Source organism: Oncorhynchus keta, chromosome 28 (assembly GCF_023373465.1).
Source record: "Oncorhynchus keta strain PuntledgeMale-10-30-2019 chromosome 28, Oket_V2, whole genome shotgun sequence".
In the NCBI taxonomy this organism is placed as follows: Eukaryota; Metazoa; Chordata; class Actinopteri; order Salmoniformes; family Salmonidae; genus Oncorhynchus; species Oncorhynchus keta.
Window position 1 is genome coordinate 16,803,928 of NC_068448.1, and position 21,783 is coordinate 16,825,710.

Genomic DNA, 21,783 nt, shown 5'->3' on the forward strand with positions numbered 1-21,783 from the left:
GCATCGTAGAATACCCCAGTGGGGCTGTGTCAGAAAAGTTTTACTAACCATAAAATCCTTGCTTTCTCAAGTCCTTGTTTTCTCCATTGCATGCTCAAAGTTAATTGGATGAGGTCCGAGGGAGGAACCATTGACCTCGTCCAAAGCACTTTGAGAGGAATAGAAAACAAGGACAGAGGAAACAAGGATTTGATGTTTTCAGACCCAGCCCTCAAATCAGGCCTTATAAGTATTCCTTCATCTTAATGCTCTCTATGTAATTACTCCAGGGAAAGCAGGAAAAGTGGGAGGCTTTGGCCTTGGCCCTCCCTGCGTCACTGCCCACCGATTGCAGCCCTAATCCAGCCGCTTGTTCTCCCCAGATTATCAACATCAATTCCGTAATTGCATTTGGATATACCGTGATGAAGTTCCATCTGTGGAGTCAGGACTAGATGTAACTGAACAACATTGGTTACAATATATTTTAAAGGACCGGATTCAGATCCCTCGACTTTTTCTAGATTTTGTTACTCTTCAGTCTTATTCTAAAATGGATTACATAAATAAAAAACTCAATCTACACACAATACCCCATAATGACAAAGTAAAAACAGATTTGTTTAGTTTTTTTTGCAAACATAAAGAACAGAAATACCTTAATTACATAAGTACATTTTGCTATGAGACCCAAAAGTGAGCTGAGGTGCATCCCGTTTCCATTGATCATCCTTGAGATGTTTTAATTGACTGGACATGATGATCTGGAAAGACACACACCTGGCTATATAAGGTCCCACAGTTGACAGTGCATGTCAGAGCAAAAACCAAGCAATGAGGTCGAAGGAATTGTCAGAGACAGGATTGTGTTGAGGCACAGATCTGGGGAAGGGTACCAAAAGATTTCTGCAGCACTGAAGGTCCTCAAGAACTCAGTGGCCTCCATCATTCTTAAATGGAAGAAGTTTGGAACCACCAAGACTCTTTCCACAGCTGAACGTCCAGCCAAACTGAGCAATTAGGGGAGAAGGGCCTTGGTCAGGGAGGTGACCGAGAACCCAATGGTCTGACAGAGCTCCTCTGTGGAGCTGGGATAAACTTCCATCTCTGCAGCACTCCACCAACCAGGCCTTTATGATAGAGTGGCCAGGCGGAAGCCACTCCTCAGTAAAAAAGGCAAATGACAGCCCACTTGGAGTTTGCCAAAAGGCACCTAAAGGCTCTCAGACTATGAGAAACAAGATTCTGTTGTCTGATGAAACCAAGTCTCAACTATTTGGCCTGAATGCCAAGCATCACGTCTGGAGGAAACCGGGCACCATCCCTACGGTGAATCATGGTTTTTCAATGGCAGGGACTGGGAGACTACTAAGGATCGATGCAAAGATGAAAAGTACAGAGAAATCCTTGATAAAAAACTGCTCCAGCGCACTCAGGACCTCAGACTGGGTTGAACGTCCCTAAGCACACAGCCAAGACAACGCAGGAGTGGCTTCGGGACAAGTCTCTGAATGTCCTTGAGTGGCCCAGTCAGAGCCTGGACATGGCCCCGATCGAACATCTCTGGGGAGAACTGAAAATAGCTGTGCAGCAGCACTGCCCATCCAACCTGACAGAGCTCGAGAGGATTTGCAGGGAAGAATGGGAGAAACTCTCCAAATACAGGTGCGCCAAGCTTGTAGCGTCATACCAAAGAAGGCGAGGCTATAATCACTGCCAAAGGTGCTTCAACAAAGCATTGAGTAAAGGGTCTGAATACTTACGTAAAATGTCATTTCTATTTTTTATTTAGTATCAAACATTTCTCAAAACCTGTTTTTGATTTGTCATTGAGGCATTGTGTGTATATTGATGAGGAAAAATGCCAATTTAATCCATTTTAGAATAACCTAACAAAATGTGGAAAAAAGTTGAGGGGTCTGAATACTCACTGCAGGCAGCTACTGCAGCCGAGCATATATATCATCTTGCCTAGACAAATCCATCTGCTGCAGTGTGCTAAATACGGGCAGGCACCCGACAGTAAATCTCCCCTACAGACTCCAGAGCTTGGACTCAGTCAGAGAATTCATTAAGTAACTTAAGTCGTGCTTATCCTGCTCAGACAGAGAGCTGCTCTGGTTCATAGCCCTTAACAAAGTTCAGTTACAGAATGTGGGTTTTTCGTTTATTTTCCCCACAAACAAGAAGATTTTTTCTACTATTTCTCAAATTTTTCCCCTCTTTGCATTGTTGGTAAGGGCCCGTAAGTAAGCATTGCACTGTTACTCTACGAAGCACGTGACAATTTTTATGTGATTTGAAATGGTTAAATGTCACGCAGTGTTCAACACATCCCTCCTCTATTTGATTCAGCCAACCTACACCTCGGTAACAGGACCTAGCCTACCTCCACTATGCACGCGTCCCATCCAGTAACCCATTAAATAGGCGAATTATTTCTGTGTAGTTTCAATGGAGTCAGTCCATCCACACACACCATCTAACACTCTCAAGCTTGTTGTGTTCAAACTCTTTTCATGTGATAGTGTGTGTGTGTATCAAGTCAAACCAGGAACACTCAAAGCCAAATAGCTCTCCCATGTTTGGAAGGGCCAAAGGTAAACCTCCACCACACTGGCTGCTAGTGAGTGTTGAACTGAGGACAGCAGGGCTGTCAGCCCAGAAAGAGACCCTCCTCTGCTCTCCAATCACTGAGAGACACCAGAGCAGAATGGGGAGTTAGTGGAGCCAATATTTACCTCTCCACACAGAACACACCAGCCGTTGCCATGGAGATGATTCCTCACATTCCACAAGCAACGGCTCTGATGCACTTGTACTCTCACACTTATTTGTCAGAGAAACGTGCAGAAAACGGTAGCAAACTTCTCAGATAAAGAGTAAAACACAGCCTTTATCCTTCTTTTCATTTTCACTCTTAAGAGACTACTGTATTGTGGTTCTTAATAGGATCAGAGCCTGTGAGTCCTGATCCCTTCCACTGTTCAAGTGTGTGTGTGTCAGCAGCACTGATACTTCTGCTTTACCCAATCTAAGTTCATATCACTAACTGTTTTCAAAAAAAAACATCCATTCAGTGTTACCCTCAAAAAAGGCTGAGGCTGATTGGTCTTAAAACCCTCTCCCTCCACAGGCAGGTTACATATTTACGACTTGAAAATCAACAAACGAGCCACTGGTCTGGCAGGGTTCCCAGGTCCATGGTTTTTCTAAAGGCCTGTTATGCCCGGTGCCGAATCTCAACTGCAACACGTATGAAATCATTTTGGAATTGAGGCTCAACTCGAAAATATCTAGGCCATTTTGTAGTAGGAGGGGATTTGTTTAGAGGACAGTTCCTGTGACGTCATGGAGGGAGGGAGGAGCGTCGGGGAGGGAGGGAGGGAGGGAGTGCTGAATGAACCAAAACAGAAGTGAATGTTGAAGTCTCAAAGTTAACTTCACATCAAAACAGTTAGATATTTCTCACCATTTTAATCTTTCCCTACTTTCCTCCTTTTGCTTTCTTTAATCATTTACTTTTTTATTTTAGTCATTTAGCAGACTCTTATGCAGAGCGATTTACAGGAGAATTTAGGGTTAAGTGCCTTGCTCAAGGGCACAGACAGATTACTCAGTCAAGTTACTCATTATAGGACTAGAGGTTGACCGATTAATCAGCATGGCTGATTAATTAGGGCCGATTTCATGTTTTCATAATCGGTCATTGGTTTTTGGATGCCGATTACATTGCACTCCACAAGGAGACTGCGTGGCAGGCTGACCACCTGTTATGCGAGTGCAGCAAGGAGCCAAGGTAGGTTGCTAGCTAGCATTAAACTTATCTTATAAAAAACAATCAATCTTAACATAACCACTAGTTAACTACACATGGTTGATGATATTACTAGTTTAACTAGCTTGTCCTGCATTGCAAATATCAATGCAGTGCCTGTTAATTCATCATCGAAACACAGGCTACTTCGTAAAATGGGTGATGATTTAACAAGTGTATTTGTGAAAAAAGCACTGTCGTTGCACCAATGTACCTAACAATTAACATCAATGCCTTTCTTAAAATTAATACACAAGTATATATTTTTAAACCTGCATATTCCGTTAAAAGAAGTTAATGTTGGCAGGCAATATTATCTAGGGAAATTGTGTCACGTCTCTTGCGTTCTGTGCAACAGAGTTAGGGTATATGCAGCAGTTTGGGCCACCTGGCTCGTTGCAAAACTGTGTGAAGATCATTTCTTCCTAACAAAGACCGTAATTAATTTGCCAGATTTTTACATAATTATGACATAACATTGAAGGTTGTGCAATAAAACAGCAATATTTAGACTTAGGGATGCCACCCGTTAGATAAAATATGGAAGGGTTCCGTATTTCACTGAAAGAATAAACGTTTTGTTTACTAAATGACAGTTTCCGGATTTGACCATATGACATTAATAAGGCTCGTATTTCTGTGTGTTTATTGTAATCTATGATTTGATATTTGATAGAGCAGTCTGACTGAGCGGTGGTATGCAGCAGCAGGCTCGTACGCATTCATTCAAACAGCACTTTCGTATGTTTTGCCAGCAGCTCTTCGCAATGCTTCAAGTATTGAGCTGTTTATGACTTCAAGCCTATCAACTCCCGAGATTAGGCTGGTGTAACCGATGTGAAATGGCTAGCTAGTTAGCGGGGTGCGCACTAATAGCGTTTCAATCGGTGACATCACTCACTCTGAGACTTGGAGTAGTTGTTCCCCTTGCTCTGCAAGGCGCGCGGCTTTTGTGGAGCGATGGGTAACACTGCTTCGAGGGTGGCTGTTGTCGATGTGTTCCTGGTTCAAGCCCAAGTAGGGGCGAGGAGAGGGAAGGAAGCTATACTGTTACACTGGCAATACTAAAGTGCCTATAAGAACATCCAATAGTCAAAAGGTATATGAAATACAAATGGTATAGAGAGAAATAGTCCTATAATTCCTATAATAACTACAACCTAAAACTGCTTAACTGGGAATATTGAAGACTCATGTTAAAAGGAACCACCAGCTTTCATATGGTATCATGTTCTGAGCAAGGAACTTAAACATTAGCTTTTTTACATGGCACATATTGCACTTTTACTTTCTTCTCCAACACTTTGTTTTTGCATTATTGAAACCAAATTGAACATGTTTCATTACTTATTTGAGGCATTATATTAAGTTAAAACAAGTGTTCATTCAATATTGTTGTAATTGTCATTATTACAAATGAATTGGCCGATAAATCGGTATCGGCGTTGAAAAATCACAATCGGTTGACCTCTAGTGTGTGTGAATCATCCACAGATTAGACCTCAGTGGGCATGTCAAATAACATGTTAAACAGCACAGTTTCCCACGCAACTTTGACTGACTGAGCCATAGGCCTAAACCTAACCAATCCCAACCTAGACTGTGCTGTACCATTCCTAGTGGCTTATAAGAGGCTCTTAAGAGACAGACATGGAGAATTCAGATCCTTTCCTCAGCTTCAACTTGGTTAGTTTACACAAGTTCGAGATGTGGATTTGCTAAATATAACTCTTTCCATTTCTGATGATACGTAAACTGTTTAGACTATGAAAGAGAGAAATCCGAGGGTGCCAAAAGTGATAATCACTGCTGAACTAATAAAAACGGCAACAAACAAAAACAACTTATGCGGACAGCTTCAGAGCAGCAGTGAAGTCTTAAAAATTGATTACAGTTTGCAGAGGCTACTGTTTAACAGTAAGGAAGACACTGGGCAGGTGTGACAGCAGTTCATCATCTTGTTGTGTTAAATGACAGCTTCGAAGTAGCCGTTATAAGAGCAGTTGTGCCATTCCTATATATGAGAAATGACAGATATAAAAGAGCAGTTGGTTAGGTTACAGTTATCTTGTGAAACCGTGTTAATACAAAAGCGTGTTCGGTTTCCTGGCTTCAGGATTCATGGCTGCTATCTTGGCCATATATCTTCAGATAAATATAAAGACTGAAGCCTGAGACTGAAGGAACTTGAGGATCTTAACCTCACTAGGGTAGGGGGCAGCATTCGGAATTTTGGATGAAAGTAAACTGCCTGCTACTCAGGTCCAGAAGCTAGGATATGCATATAATTGGTAGATTTGGATAGAAAACACTCTAAAGTTTGCAAAACTGTTAAAATAATGTCTGAGAATAACAGAACTGATATGGCAGGCGAAAACCTGAGGAAAATCCATCCAGGAAGTGCTATTATTTTGAAAGGCTGTTTTTCCATTGAAAGCCTATCATACAAAGACTTATGACGTAGTTCACGAGCCCTATGGCTTCACCTACATGTGGCCAGTCTTTAGGCATTGCTTCAGGCATTTACTCTGAAAAATGAGGGAGATACAGCACTTTCAATGAGAGGACATTGGACATTTCCAGACGAGTCCAGCGTGTGACCGGGAGCGCGCCTTTGTTTCTTTTCTATTGAAGAAGCTATTGTCCGGTTGAAATATGATCAATTATTTATGACAAAAACAACCTGAGGATTTTATTTTAAACATCGTATGACATGTTTCTACGAACTTTTATGGTACTTTTTAGATTTTGTGTCTGTCTGTTGTGACCGCGCTTTGTTCCAATGGATTACTGAACTAAAACGCACCAACAAAACAGAGGTTTTTGGACATAAACAGAGACATTATCGAACAAAACAAACATTTATTGTGTAACATGGAGTCTTCGGAGTGCAACCATATGAAGATCATCAAAAGGTAAGTGATACATTTTATCACTATTTCTGACTTTTGTTACTCCTATTCTTGGCTGCTAACTGTTTGTAATGATTTGTCTGCTGGGCGCTGTTCTCAGATAATCGCATGGTTTGCTTTCACCGTAAAGTCTTTTTGAAATAGAGAGGTTAAAGGGATGGTTCATCAAAATGTATAACTGAACTGTCTCTTTAAGCATCTGGGCCTCAGCAATGTGACTGCACTGCAGTGACCTTTGCGTGTGTATTATGTTCTATAGAGACCATAAGAAGCGCCATATTGTTCCACTGTGGTATATTTAGACTAACAATACAATGGTTGATATATTGTTTAAATCTGCTTTGCCATAGCTTCACACTTGATTCTTGGAAGTCTTAATGGAAGTCTGTGTAGTGTTTGGGTACCCTATGTTCTTCTGCCATTACCCCCAAACGATCACATCTCCTTCCCAGCTCTTTCCCTTCATCTAAATATGGTCATGTGTTTGAGGGACAAGTAGATAGAGAGCAAGAGAGACAGAAGAAAAATATAATCCTCTAAGGGTTTAGCTTTTTCCCATTCCTTGTCGCTCTCTCCAATCCTTTCAGGAGATTTCCAAATGGAAATCAAATAATCCAATTCCTTCCACGACCTATGATGGCACATGACAAAAAAGAAAAAAACATCCTCTCTTTCCCACTTTCCAAAATGTTATTGAACTATTCAATCCTAAGTATTGGGAAAACACACAGATCCTCTTAATCAATTTTCATTTATCTGACTTTTATTGATCCAGCCTCACAATGAAGTGTTTTACAGTTTTCTTTTCAGGACAACCAGGGCTGAACACAAAACCATTTGACATACATAGTTGCTTTCATGAGTTTTGTTGGCAAATGTCAATGAAAACAATTAGGTCAGAGTAAAGCAAAAATCTGATAAGTGAATTTATATGAATGCTGTAAAAAAACATAAATTGTTTTATCAGTGGGAAATGAATATCCAATTATCCAACTGTGTGGAGTTTGGAGTTTGTGACAGAAACTATGTGAGCTTATTACAGTATTATAGACACTATGTCCTGGGATTTCCTATGATCTACACGTATGTAGAACATCCCCTTCCCTTCAAATGACTCATGTAGCTTGTGAGCATCATAGAGCAAAACATGTTACATGTGCGTGTTTGTGAGAGTCTCAGCCTTTCATAGGTGAATAGTTTGTAGCTCAAACCACACTTTCTGACTCTACATACGTGTAAAAAAAAAGACCCGTCCCTTCGGGATCTTGCCCTTTTCTCAAAAACACTGCTCTCTCTCAGCCTCCATTAATCACAAAGACGAATGGTACCAATGGATACAGAAGAAATAGACCCAGAAGTCTGTAGCTGAAACAAACAATGTTTAAAAAAGGTGTTTGAAGTCCTAAATCACACCAGTGGGACTCACTGGGTTCAAATTTAATTGAAAGCCGACATGTTTTCATCCCTATAGTTTTGTTTGTTCACATTCTGAACAATGTCAGATCAGATTAAAATGATATCACTATGCAACATAAAAGGTCACAGGCAGAAACTAGGATAATAAAGAAGAGAACCAGTCAAAAATATTGGTGTAAAAACCTGCACCGAGATGCTTTGAAGTATAACCTAGCCCCTCAATGACCCTTCTTCTTAATCTTATTTTAAAAAGAGGGAACTTCTAAGCAGCTAGCATCCACCGAGACTGGAGTGCCGCATGCTTCACCAACTCTGGGCTTTGACTGTTTAACTTCTGATTTAGGCAGAAGTGCCTAGTACTGTTACCATTTAAGAAAACGCCATGTTCCTCTGAAATCTGAGGCCCCAGCAGGAAACCATATGGATGTAAAATGGCAGTTCACAGCAACTCTAAACATAATCATGTGTGTGTAAACATAAGTTCAAATATTAGTCTCCATTACAGGTATGAGGAATGAGACAAGCAGGTGTGTGTATTGAAGAGGTTAGGTGTGCGCACACACACACACACACACACACACACACACACACACACACACACACACACAGTGTTTCCCCTATATTCCTTTAGCAGTAGCGGGCTGCCCTGCTAAATCGTTGCCACCACTCCATAAGATAAACAAATAAATCATGTTTTCAGTGCAAGCTTAAACGTCTAAAATCATATACAGTATATAGAAAAGTAATGGAGTATATCTTTTTTTAAATAAGACCATCTTTGAGAACTAACAATCACCAACATAAAAACTAGGCAGAATCAAAAATCAAAAAAATGGAATGGGATGGGTCCCACATTGATTTTGTCACTGATGTGAAGAATTGCAGGAAATTATCTTTAAAACTGCACATTGTCTCTAAGCCCCATGGCAAAATGTGTAGAATTGCAGAACATGTGCATTAAAACAGCACCATTTTGTCTCTGTGGCCAAGAAGATGGCCCCATTGTCCACGCCCCACACACACACACTAACTTTGCTACTGCTTTTGGAAAAACTCCTAGGGGAACACTGCATGTACATGTCTGTATGTGTACTCCCAGGTGTCTGTACACTCAGGTTGGTGATATCAGTGTGAGCCCCAGTCACATCTGTGGAATGCAGAGTGAAGAATGAGACAAGTCCTGACACCACTCCATCTCACACACCATACGAGGAATGTTCTGAGAGCAGGTAGAGGCACCCTACACCCAGGACGTGGATAGACGTTCATGATGCCACAGGCCACAATCAATCACAGAACATCCTAACATCCCGCACAGTCAGCCAGGGACATTTCACAACATCTTAGAGTAGGAAAAACTTGAGTGTTTCCATTCCTGAAACCAATAAGCAGTACTAAACCAAAAGAAGATTGATTGTTGTTCTCGTCAACAGATTTCCTCAGGCTAGTGGATGTTTGGATTTAGAATCGACTGAATCAGGCGACAGTGTGTGGTTCGTCACTTGTCTGAAACTATTAAAAGTTTCCTTTTTGAGGCTGCCAAGAGCACTTCCTCAGTGAGACAAGAACTATCCTTAAGCAGAATAGAAGGTTAGAAAAAGATAAATTACCTTTCTACAAAAGTACAAACATTCATTATAGATTTGCACCAAGATTAAGCTATACATGTCTAATTATTAGAATCAGGTGCGCTAGATTAGGTTTGGAGTCAAAACCTACAGGACGGTAAGGTAGTCTCTCCAGGAACATGGTAGGAGAGCCCTGACCTATTCTCTTGCCAGTAACTACAACAGATTGGAATGCTTCTCCTGCAGAGCCAATGGTATATAAACAAGGTGACAATAAAACAACAGCTGAGGCCCTCCCAACCTGAAACAAATGTGATCGTCACGCATGATCATTAAAATATAACAGGTCTCCTCCATGCCTTGGTTAGTATTTCCATAATCTAACGTGACAAGCGTAAAAATACTGGTCTTTACAAGAATAAAAAATAATTTAAACTGTCTGGGTAGGTTCTCTTCTGCACCAATCCAGTAAATGTGGAGGAGGAGTTAAGAGTGTTGGCTTTGTTAACATCCAAAAGCGGAAGTTGTGTCACAGGCTCTCTTTTCATTTCCCCTGAAAACCGGAACATCCGGTTGTTGGGTAGTCGGGAGAGGCTAGCATTTTCATAACAGATTTTAGGGCGAGGGCCCCATCAATGAACCGATTTCATCCATTCATAGGTGAAGACCAGAGTAAACTTCATTTGCTTAGAGGACAGCAGGGTTGTGTTCATTAGGCACTAAATGGAAGGAAACAGACAAACAGGGAGGAACTACCTGGTCTTACTCAATAAGAAACGCTTGGTTGTTTTTCATTGGAAAATGTTTTGCTACAGTGTGCACTAACTAATACACCCCAGGCATGTGATCCCTCCTCACAGGACAGAACATGCAGCTGTAGCAGTAGCTGTATAGCTTCCAGTCCACAGGGCGTGGCTGCTGCTGCTCAGCTCACACAATTCAAATTTCAAGTTTTATTAGTCGAATGTACAGGATACGCATGATCCAACGAATGATTACCTTGCAGGTTCCTTCTCGAAAATGCAATAAGAAATAACAGATAAGAATATGAAGATAAATATAACAAAAATGTAAACGCAACATGTAAAGTTTTGGTCTCAGGTTTCATGAACTGAAATAAAAGATCCCAGAAATGTTTCATACGCACAAAAATGCTTATTTCTCTCAAATGTTGTGCACAAATTTGTTTACATCCCTGATAGTGAGCATTTCTCCTTTGCAATATAATCCTTCCACCTGACAGGTGTGGCATATCAAGAATCTGATTAAACAGCATGATCATTACACAGGTAAAAGCCCTTTTACCAAATTCAGTTCGGCATTTGGAACAGTTAGCAGGATAAAGTCCAGCGAACGAAGAGAGCACCCACCACATTTCTGAACAATAAAAATGCCCAAATAATAAGGTAGTAAACCCAAAATGGCTTTGTAAATTAAAGTATACCAGTGATTGAGCCTACGATGGACTAGAGACGGCCTTACGGTTGTGGATGGAGCAATTCCCATACCAGGCCGTGATGTTCTCGATGGTGTAGCGGAAGTATTTGGAGAGGACCCAGGGCGGCATGCAGAATTTCTTCACCCACCTTAGGTTGCACCCTCAACAAGACTGATGAGGAAGAAGAGGACCCCAGGGAGCGTCTCTCACACTCACACAGATAAGCATCAGGGGGGACTACGGCCACCGCTCAGGAAAACTGCTCCTGCCTGACTATGAGGAGTGGAAAAGGTTTTTAGTGCCTCCCGGGTGGCGCAGTGGTTAAGGGCGCTGTACTGCAGCGCCAGCTGTGCCATCAGAGACTCTGGGTTCGCACCCAGGCTCTGTCGTAACCGGGAGGTCCATGGGGCGACGCACAATTGGCCTAGCGTCGTCCGGGTTACCAGCGCACCAGCGACTCCTGTGGCGGCCGGGCACAGGGTGCGCTAACCAAGGTTGCCAGGTGCACGGTGTTTCCTCCGACACATTGGCTGGCTTCCGGGTTGGATGCGCGCTGTGTTAAGAAGCAGTGCGGCTAGGTTGGGTTGTGTATCGGAGGACACATGACTTTCAACTTTCGTCTCTCCCGAGCCCGTACGGGAGTTGTAGCGATGAGACGAGATAGTAGCTACTACAACAATTGTACACCACGAAATTGGGGAGAAAAAGGGGTAAAAAAAAGAAGATTACCTTATTAAAAAATAAAATAAAAGGTTTTTAGTTTAAGATGGATAGGGGCGGCAGGCAGCTACTGAAACCTACTGTTTCTAGGCCATTATTGTAAATACAAATTTGTTCTTCACCGACTTGCCTAGTTAAATAAAAAATACATTAAAAAAAAGAGGCTACTCTTCAAGCATTACTGATTAAATTCCTAGACCTCCTACACACAAAATTCCTATTTACCTTGTTCTCCCTGACCTGCTGTAGCCTTGTTGTGGTTGTTCTCAACTCATAGTCCTCACATGAATCGCAGTCCTCATCTGTCTTTTGTTCCAAGAGACACTAAAGCCACACTCTCAATCCAGAAAGGTGAATTGTGGGAATTTCCATGCCCTTGAACATGAGAGGATATGAGATCGTGTCATCTACCTACATCCTCTTGTACTCATAATGACATGGTACTTCAGATCAGTACACACAAAAAGTGTGTTGTGCCTTCAATTAGATTACATCTACAGGGAAAAGGCCAGCAAGTCCAACTTGAGGGGGTCATTTTGTCAATACAACATTTACATAAAACCCATTTCAATATAGTGATTTTCAGGCAGGGGACCCTGAGAGGAACAAAGATCAAGGCTGGTCCAGCATCTCAAAGAAGGTTGAGTATAAATATCAACGTTCATTAATCCTTTATTTAACCAGGCAAGTCCCATTGAGATAGGAGTCTCTTTTTCAAGTCAGCCTTAGCCCTGAGGAAGCAATCAGCAAGCAGTCATGCAGTCATATAACTTGACTTAGTGGCCCAGCTGTGACTGCATAGACACAGAGAGACATCTCTCTGAATGAAAAGGAGCCTTTTCTTGTGAAGAGAAGTGGTGGGAGTGAGAAGAAAATCCAAACAAGACCTTTCGACTGATAACCCTCCCGTCTCTACTCCCAAGCAACAGTGGAGGGATTGAGATTAGATGTATGGGCCCGGTCACACTGTTCACAGAGCACTCTAGGACAGAACAGGAAGTGACTAGCATCAGTAGCCTGGAACCCTGGGAGGAATGAGAGGACAGTCCCTCCTCTGTTCTGTTCCACTCAATGAACCACAATCAGATACTCCATTCAAAATGTCTCCAGCCACAGGGCTTCAGATACAGTTGAAGTCAGAGGCTTACATACCTTAGCCAAATACATTTAAACTCAGTTTTTCACAATTCCTGACAATTAATCCTAGTAAACATTCCCTGTTTTAGGTCAGTTAGGATCACCACTTTATTTTATGAATGTGAAATGTCAGAATAATAGAGAGAATGATTGATTTCAGCATTTATTTATTTCATCACATTACAAGTGGGTTAGAAGTTTACATACACTCAATTAGTATTAGTGGTAGCATTTCCTTTCAATTGTTTAACTTGGGTCAAACGTTCCGGGTAACCTTGCATAAGCTTCCCACAATAAGTTGGGTGAATTTTGGCCCATTCCCCCTGACAGAGCTGGTGTAAATGAGTCAGGTTTGTTGGCCTCCTTGCTCGCACAAGCTTTTTCAGTTCTGCCCACAAATGTTCTATAGGATTGAGGTTAGGGCTTTGTGATAGCCAGTCCAATACCTTGACTTTGTTGTCCTTAAGCCATTTTGCCACAACTTTGGAAGTATGCTTGGGGTCATTGTCCATTTGGAAGACCCATTTGCGACCAAGCTTTAACTTCCTGACTGACGTCTTGAGATGTTGCTTCAATATATCCACATCATTTTCCTACCTCATGATGCCATCTATTTTGTGAAGTGCACCAGTCCCTCCTGCAGCAAAGCACACCCACAACATGATGCTGCCACCCCCATTCTTCACAGTTGGGAGGGTGTTCTTCGGCTTGCAAGCCTCCCCCTTTTTCTTCCAAACATAACAATGGTCATTATGGCCAAACAGTTGTATTTTTGTTTCATCAGACCAGTCCAAAAAGTACAATCTTTGTCCGAGTTTTAATGACTCCAACATAAGTGTATGTAAACTTCCAACATCAACTGTGTCTTGCAAAGAGTGCTGGGTGAGTGACTGCTATCAGATAGCTGCATGCAGAGAGGGCTGGGTGAGTGACTGCTATCAGATAGCTGCATGCAGAGAGGGCTGGGTGAGTGACTGCTATCAGATAGCTGCATGCAGAGAGGGCTGGGTGAGTGACTGCTATCAGATAGCTGCATGCAGAGAGGGCTGGGTGAGTGACTGCTATCAGATAGCTGCATGCAGAGAGGGCTGGGTGAGTGACTGCTATCAGATAGCTGCATGCAGAGAGGGCTGGGTGAGTGACTGCTATCAGATAGCTGCATGCAGAGAGGGCTGGGTGAGTGACTGCTATCAGATAGCTGCATGCAGAGAGGGCTGGGTGAGTGACTGCTATCAGATAGCTGCATGCAGAGAGGGCTGGGTGAGTGACTGCTATCAGATAGCTGCATGCAGAGAGGGCTGGGTGAGTGACTGCTATCAGATAGCTGCATGCAGAGAGGGCTGGGTGAGTGACTGCTATCAGATAGCTGCATGCAGAGAGGGCTGGGTGAGTGACTCCTATCAGATAGCTGCATGCAGAGAGGGCTGGGTGAGTGACTGCTATCAGATAGCTGCATGCAGAGAGGTCTGGGTGAGTGACTGCTATCAGATAGCTGCATGCAGCAGAGGGCTGGGTGAGTGACTGCTATCAGATAGCTGCATGCAGAGAGGGCTGGGTGACTGCTATCAGTGATGCAGAGAGGCTGGGTGAGTGACTATCAGATAGCTGCATGCAGAGAGGGGCTGGGTGAGTGACTGCTATCAGATAGCTGCATGCAGAGAGGGCTGGGTGAGTGACTGCTATCAGATAGCTGCATGCAGAGAGGGCTGGGTGAGTGACTGCTATCAGATAGCTGCATGCAGAGAGGTCTGGGTGAGTGACTGCTATCAGATAGCTGCATGCAGAGAGGGCTGGGTGAGTGACTGCTATCAGATAGCTGCATGCAGAGAGGGCTGGGTGAGTGACTGCTTATTATCATATACAGTCGTTTCTAAGCTGAACACTTAAAAAATATCGATTTAACATTGGTTTGACTTTTACATATGGAGTTACCCTTAAGCAATTCTTCTGCCGTAACTCATGTGACGTCCTGCGGGCTGTTCACTGCTCAGCTGACTGTAACCTGGAAGTGAAATTTGGTAATACTGTACACTTCAGGTCATAAGTCTGGTTCCCTTTTACATGCACACCTCCACGCCCTGAAGATGGGTTAGAACGTGGCCAGGGCTCTCTTGAAAAATAAGTCCTCTACCACCATTTATGATTAACTACCCCAAACAAAGCCTATTTCAACAGAGAAAGAGAACAGGTGGCATTTCCCCCTCCCCCCACCATTAAAATGGCTGCCCTTGAAAATCACTGGGCACTAATTAGTACTAAAACTGGGCCAGACAGAGCAACATAAGTTTGGTGTGTAAGTCTGTCACATGAAAAATTCAATGAGTTCATTGGGAGGCTGTCGCTGTCCTCACGCCAGCCGCCCAAAGTACCAATACAACTGCAGTGAGTGCTGTAACTGAATTATAAATCCAAAGGCCAAATTGAAGTGAGCATGTTCTAGGCATTGTTGGCATCAGATAAGTGTTTTCTTTGTTAAGAACTCCTCAATAAGCCATCAGGGAACATTGTGCTGTTCTACTTGGACCAAAACAGCACGTGTCTACGCTTGTGTCTGGGTTTTTATTTTCACCATCCCGCCATTTGTGCATCACTACAATCCTATTCCTCAGGCCCAAGAACCAGCCCCCCTACTCATGATATTATAGCCAATTAAGTTGTTAAACTTTACGCTAATTTATCCTTGTCTGACCTGAAGGAAACCGGGACAACTCTGTTGAAATGATATTTGCAGGCAAACTAGCCTGTTCGGTTTTCATTGTATTTGCCTTGTTTGCCTCCTACAGCTAAATAAGGTTAACTCTCAAATTCAAGGTAACAATATAGGGTCAAAACTTTATTCATAGTAATAGTCACTCCTCAAAGCCCCTCGAAATGCCCTTTCCATTAAGTACACAAAGACATTTTAACAGAGCCAGTCCCAATTGTTGCATAGGCAGATCATTCTCAAAGGCTTGGATGCCAGGCTTTGGAAACAAGCGAGTCATTGACTCCCGCCAGGCCCAGTGTAGTGTACTACTCTGTCAAAAAGAATGTTTCAGTATATAGAGGGAACAAAGGGGTCAATCCACCAACTACAGGACATTGTGCCACTTTGCAGTGATCTCGTTGGAGTCAACAAAGTTCCAGAGGTTTCACTGGGGGACATTATTTCGAAGGATTCCAAGGGACATTTCCTTTATCAATGGCTCCTACATCAACCAGGGAAGATTCAGTTAGGCATGTTGATGAAGCACTTATGACTGACAGGCCATCTGAAAAGACCTGCAGAGAGAGATAGAATGGCTGCCAAGAAAGCAGCAAAATCATATGGAATTATGGCCAATGGTGGAACAAACTCCCTCACGACGCCAGGACAGCGGAGTCAATCACCACCTTCCGGAGACACCTGAAACCCCACCTCTTTAAGGAATACCTAGGATAGGATAAGTAATCCTTCTCACCCCCCCAAAGATTTAGATGCACTATTGTAAAGTGGCTGTTCCACTGGATGTCATAAGGTGAATGCACCAATTTGTAAGTCGCTCTGGATAAGAGCGTCTGCTAAATGACTTAAATGTAAATGTAAATGGAATTCTCCCATTGTTTTAGTACAAAATAAACACATTTAAATTAAATTGAGTGACTAAAACACTGCAGTACTTTTCTCGTCATCATGTATGATTTTGGGCATTTAGAACTAAATCTCCTTGGAGCATACGTTTGGTTTGCGTGTCAGATTTTTGGAAACAGAGGAGCAGATTGTGGGAAGGGATATAGGCTAGCCTATACAGAGACTAATAGGTTCAGAATGCTCTTGCCGAACAACAGAATTCCTCAATAATGCAGAAACAGATACATATTATCATCATTACAGAAACTGAGACATAGTTCATATTCAATTAAGGATGTGTCCTTCAATTCATCTAATCATCCACAGTTTACAATGTACTGGCCAATGCAATGGCACATTCTAAACAAAAATATCATTCCTTGGGAAATGTTACATTCTTTGTGATTTTAAAATGAACTCAGTGAATTCCCAGAGAGACAATTCCAGTGGAGATTTTTCCTTTGTTTGTTCACACATTATCTAGACTTCAGATAGATCAAAAGGTACAAGACAACACTCAATGGGGGTGGAAACAGAGTGAATGCATACTGTGTAATGTGTATGTTTTAGGATTATGGCAACTCTGTTTTGAATAAATACAATTGCCATGGGGCAAGGCGATCCTATTACTTCATCAAGTGTATACCACTTCCAAAAGTCAACACTGAAACCATTTTTTTTTGTCCTTAGTCATAAACATTCTCAATAAGGAAAAAAACGTATATGTTCAAAAACTGAAATGAGACATGCTATGCTTCAGCAAGAGTCAATATTTGGCTTGTTGACTCATCTTGAGTTGGAGAACACTAATCCTGAGCATGACAGCCCATAGTTTAGAGGCTATAGTCACCGGCAGAGCTGGTGAGAGCTCTATGGCCTATATAGCTACACTTTATTATATATCTCTCTCTCTTTCGTTCTCACACACTAGTGTATTGCTGATTGACATATCTTGGCATGAATGTAGGTACTTGAAGAACCAATAATGTGATGGTCAATGGAGTTCCATTGCGTTGTCCCAATCATAAAACTAGGTACTTAATAACTATGTAAAATGTTAGGCAACAATTAGCCTACTTTCAGTAAGACATTAATTATTGGATTAGAAAGACGTTCCGGAACACCCTGATCCAGCGAGCTATTTCACATCAGCTTTATTAGAAGCATTGCGGCAATGTTGAGTTTAGAACGTATTTGATTTCAATGCAACTTGACGGCCATACATTGTTTATGTTCAATCAATGGTTTCATCATATACAAAAATAACAAGTCACTTACCCTGACGAGTACCAACCAGTGTATTGCCGATGCTTGTTTATTTACCAGATGGGCAATAGTTCATCGAATAAACGACCAAATATCACAGACTCCGTCATCGAAGTAAACCCAAAAATAACCGATTTCAGACGACGTTCACAGCAGAGAACCGATGGTCGAACTGATGCGGAGGGATCCCATTCAACCGGAGGGGCGGGCTCGACCAAGACGGGGATTGCCTGAGAATCAGGGCAGCAGTCCGAACCAGTGTGATTGCGGCAATCATTTGAATCCCTAATTATGAGAGAGAGTATCCAGCTCTTTGCTAACTGCCTTGAAATCAAAGGATAGATTTGACTTTATTTTGTAGAAAAATATCTAGGCTACTGCGTTCACTGCTGCGGGTAGTAGGCCTATCACACACACAAGCAAAGAGAATACAGGACCAAAACATTGACAGTGAAAATGAGGAGGGGAGGATGGGGTAAAGACGTCCGCATGCTTCCCATTCGAAACAGTTAGTCAATATATTATGACGACATTTTATGACGTTTTGGTCTTCGGCAAAGCGTTAAGTGTATAAAACTTAGTGCACTGTGTTCGTATCAGATTATAGTTTTGGGAACAGAAACATTTATTGCGATGAGAAGATTATATCGGCCCAGTTTCAACCTCTCACACTTCCCACAACTGGATTTCCTTTCCCTACCAAACGTTATGCATCTTCTTCTGTGGGGATTATCGGTGGTTGGCATCTAACGTTATGGTGAATTACTGCCACCTACTGTACTGTACTGGAGTGTGGACCAGAGACAGGGAGAAACTAAATCCTACCTGTCAGGCCTGTTGCTCTTGAAAAAAGATAACAACATATTTGAGACTATCTAATGCCATACTTCTCAATATACTTTCATTTCCAGTATCCTCTTCTCTCTCATACTATATCAAATCAAATCAAATGTATTTATATAGCCCTTCGCACATCAGCTGATATCTCAAAGTGCTGTATAGAAACCCAGCCTAAAACCCCAAACAGCAAGCAATACAGGTGTTGAAGCACGTTGGCTAGGAAAAACTCCCTGGAAAGGCCAAAACCTAGGAAGAAACCTACAGAGGAACCAGGCTATGAGGGGTGGCAAGTCCTCTTCTGGCTGTGCCGGGTGGAGACTATAACAGAACATGGCCAAGATGTTCAAATGTTCATAAATGACCAGCATGGTCCAATAATAGGTCTGGGACAGGTAGCACGTCCGGTGAACAGGTCAGGATTTCATAGCCGTAGACAGAACAGTTGAAACTGGAGCAGCAGCACGGCCAAGTTGACTGGATGGCAAGGAGTCATCATGCCAGGTCCATATCAAGCGTTTTGCCTCTGCCTTGATCATTGAAACTACAACATCAACATTGCCACTACTAAGTGCTTGTTTAGTCAGTACATCAACTGCCTCGTTCCCCTCCAACCCCACATGGGCTGGGATTCAAGTAAATCTTATCTGAATACCCATCTTTCTAATCCTGCCATGGGTTTGTAGCACCTCATAAAGCAGGTCTTGTCTGCGACGTGATATAAAGGACTGGAGGCTCATCAACACTACACTGAATCAGAGCAAATAACTACTCTGTCTGGCTTGACTTCCTCCATCCACTGCAAGGCCAACAGTATGGCCATCAGCTCATTTGTATATATACAGCCAGATGATCTGTAACGTTTTCTGACTGCTATCCCACATTCCTGCACTATAAATGCTGACCCAATATGTCCTGTCCTTGGATCTTTGAACCATCTGTGAAAATGGGCACACAATTCTGATAGACCGTATTCAGATGTCTCTTAAACAAATTAGATATATCAACACCCTCCCTATCTTCCTGTAGTCTCTTCAACACTTCTAGATCAACTACTGGAGGCAGGAGTAGCCATGGTGCATATACAGGAATAGCTATCATTGGAGTAAACTCCATTCCATACAGTCCCATCTCCTTCCTCTGGGTATTACCCACAAACCCAAAGCTTGTGTTCTATCTTTAACTCATGCTCTCAGCATGCCTGTAAAATCCCTTTCGCAGGATGAGACACCCCATATCCCTGTAGGTTGACCCAATAATTAATTGCCAGCTGCTGTCTCCTTATCTGCAATGGCATATCCCCTATCTCCACCTGTAGTGCAGACACTGGGGATGTCCGAAATGCTACACTACATATTCTGAGTCCTTGCCCCTGTAGAACATCTAGCCTTTCCAATGAGGTCCTTGCTGCCTGAACCATAGGCAATACTGCCATAGTCTATTACAGATCGAATCAATGCAACATACATGGTCCTCAATGAGGAACGCCCAGCCCTCTACTCCTTCCCTATCAGACAGCGCATCACATTCAGCACTTTCTTAAAATTTTCTGACTACTCTCTCAATGTGTTCTGCCCAGGTCAGTCAGTGTCAAGTATACCCCAAGGAACCTGAAGGCCAACCATCTCCAAATTTCCCCCATATAACCTCATGCATTCCTCATCTCCCACCGTCCTCCTGGTAAGCACAGTCTGAGTTTTCTCTATAGAGGACCTGAATCGCCACATTAATGCCCACCTCTCTACTTCATCAATTGCTCCCTGAATCTTCCTGACTATGTCTGGTATATTTATTCCCCTCTTCCATAAGGCCCCATATTCTGCAAATAACGACCTCACAATATCCGGCCATACCTGAGAGTAAAAATCATTGATGGACAACAGAGGACTAATCACATTCCCCTGCGGTGTATCGTTATCCACCAGGTAGCTTCCTGATAGAGACTTCTCCACCCTCACCTTCCAAACAGGAAATCATTTGTCCGTTCTTCCTCCCACTCTCATAATATCAAGCTTGATTAACAACCCCTCCTTCCACATCATATCATATGCCTTCACCACATCAAAAAAGACACCTACAACAGATTCCTTGTGCTTCTCAAATCAAATCAGTTTTTATTGGTCACATACACATGGTTAGCAGATGTTAAGTGTAGCAGAATGCTTGTTCTTCTAGTTCCGACTGTGCAGTTATATCGAACAAGTAATCAAACAATTCCCCAACAACTACCTAATACATACAAATTTAAAGGGGTGAATGAGAATATGTACATGTAAGTATATGGATGAGCGATGGCCGAGCGGCATAGGCAAGGTGCAATAGATGGTATGAAATCCAGTATATACATGTGATATGAGTAATGTAAGATATGTAAACATTATTAAAGTGTCATTATTTAAAGTGCCATTGTTTAAAGAGACTAGTGATCCATTTATTAAAGTGTCCAGTGATTGGGTCTCAATGTGGGCAGCAACCTCTCTGAGTTAGTGATTGCTGTTTAGTAGTCTGATGGCCTTGAAATAGAAGCTGTTTTTCAATCTCTCGGTTGAAATCTCGGGTGAATCTTTGATGCACCTGTACTGACCTCGCCTTCTGGATGTTAGCGGTGTGAACAGGCAGTGGCTCGGGTGGTTGTTGTCCTTGATGATCTTTTTGACCTTGGGTGCTGTAGGTTGTTGTCCTTGATGATCTTTTTGGCCTCCTGTGACATTGGGTGCTGTAGGTGTCATGGAGGGCAGGTAGTTTGTCCCTGGTGATGCGTTGTGCAGACCGCACCACACTCTGGAGAGCCTTGTGGTTGAGGGCGGTGCAGTTGCCGTACCAAGCTGTGACACAGCCCGACAGGATGCTCTCGATTGTGCATTTGTAAAAGTTTGTTGGGGTTTTGGATGACAAGCCACATGTCTTCAGCCTCCTGAGGTTGAAGAGGCGCTGTTCCGCCTTCACCACACTGTCTGTGTGGGTGGACCATTTCTGTTTGTCTGTGATGTGTATGCCCAGGAACTTAAACCTTTCCACCTTCTCCACTGCTGTCCCTTTGATGTAGATAGGGGGGTGCTCCCTCTGCTGTTTCCTGAAGTCCATGATCATCTCCTTTGTTTTGT

At 42.6% G+C, this 21,783-nt stretch overlaps 1 protein-coding gene across 4 annotated transcripts in view; it reads right to left on the minus strand.

The window, feature by feature from the left end:
* LOC118360730 (proto-oncogene tyrosine-protein kinase Src) overlaps nt 1-18,340 on the minus strand; it is a 38,891-nt gene extending 20,551 nt beyond the window's left edge. Inside the window, exon 1 of one of the 4 annotated variants that reach the window (XM_035740074.2) lies at nt 17,855-18,340. The gene's annotated coding sequence lies outside the window, so the exon portion shown is untranslated. The remainder of the gene's footprint in view (nt 1-17,854) is intronic. The other 3 variants (XM_035740075.2, XM_035740076.2, XM_035740077.2) reach the window with 3 other exon arrangements.
* Between the last annotated feature and the right edge of the window lie 3,443 nt (nt 18,341-21,783).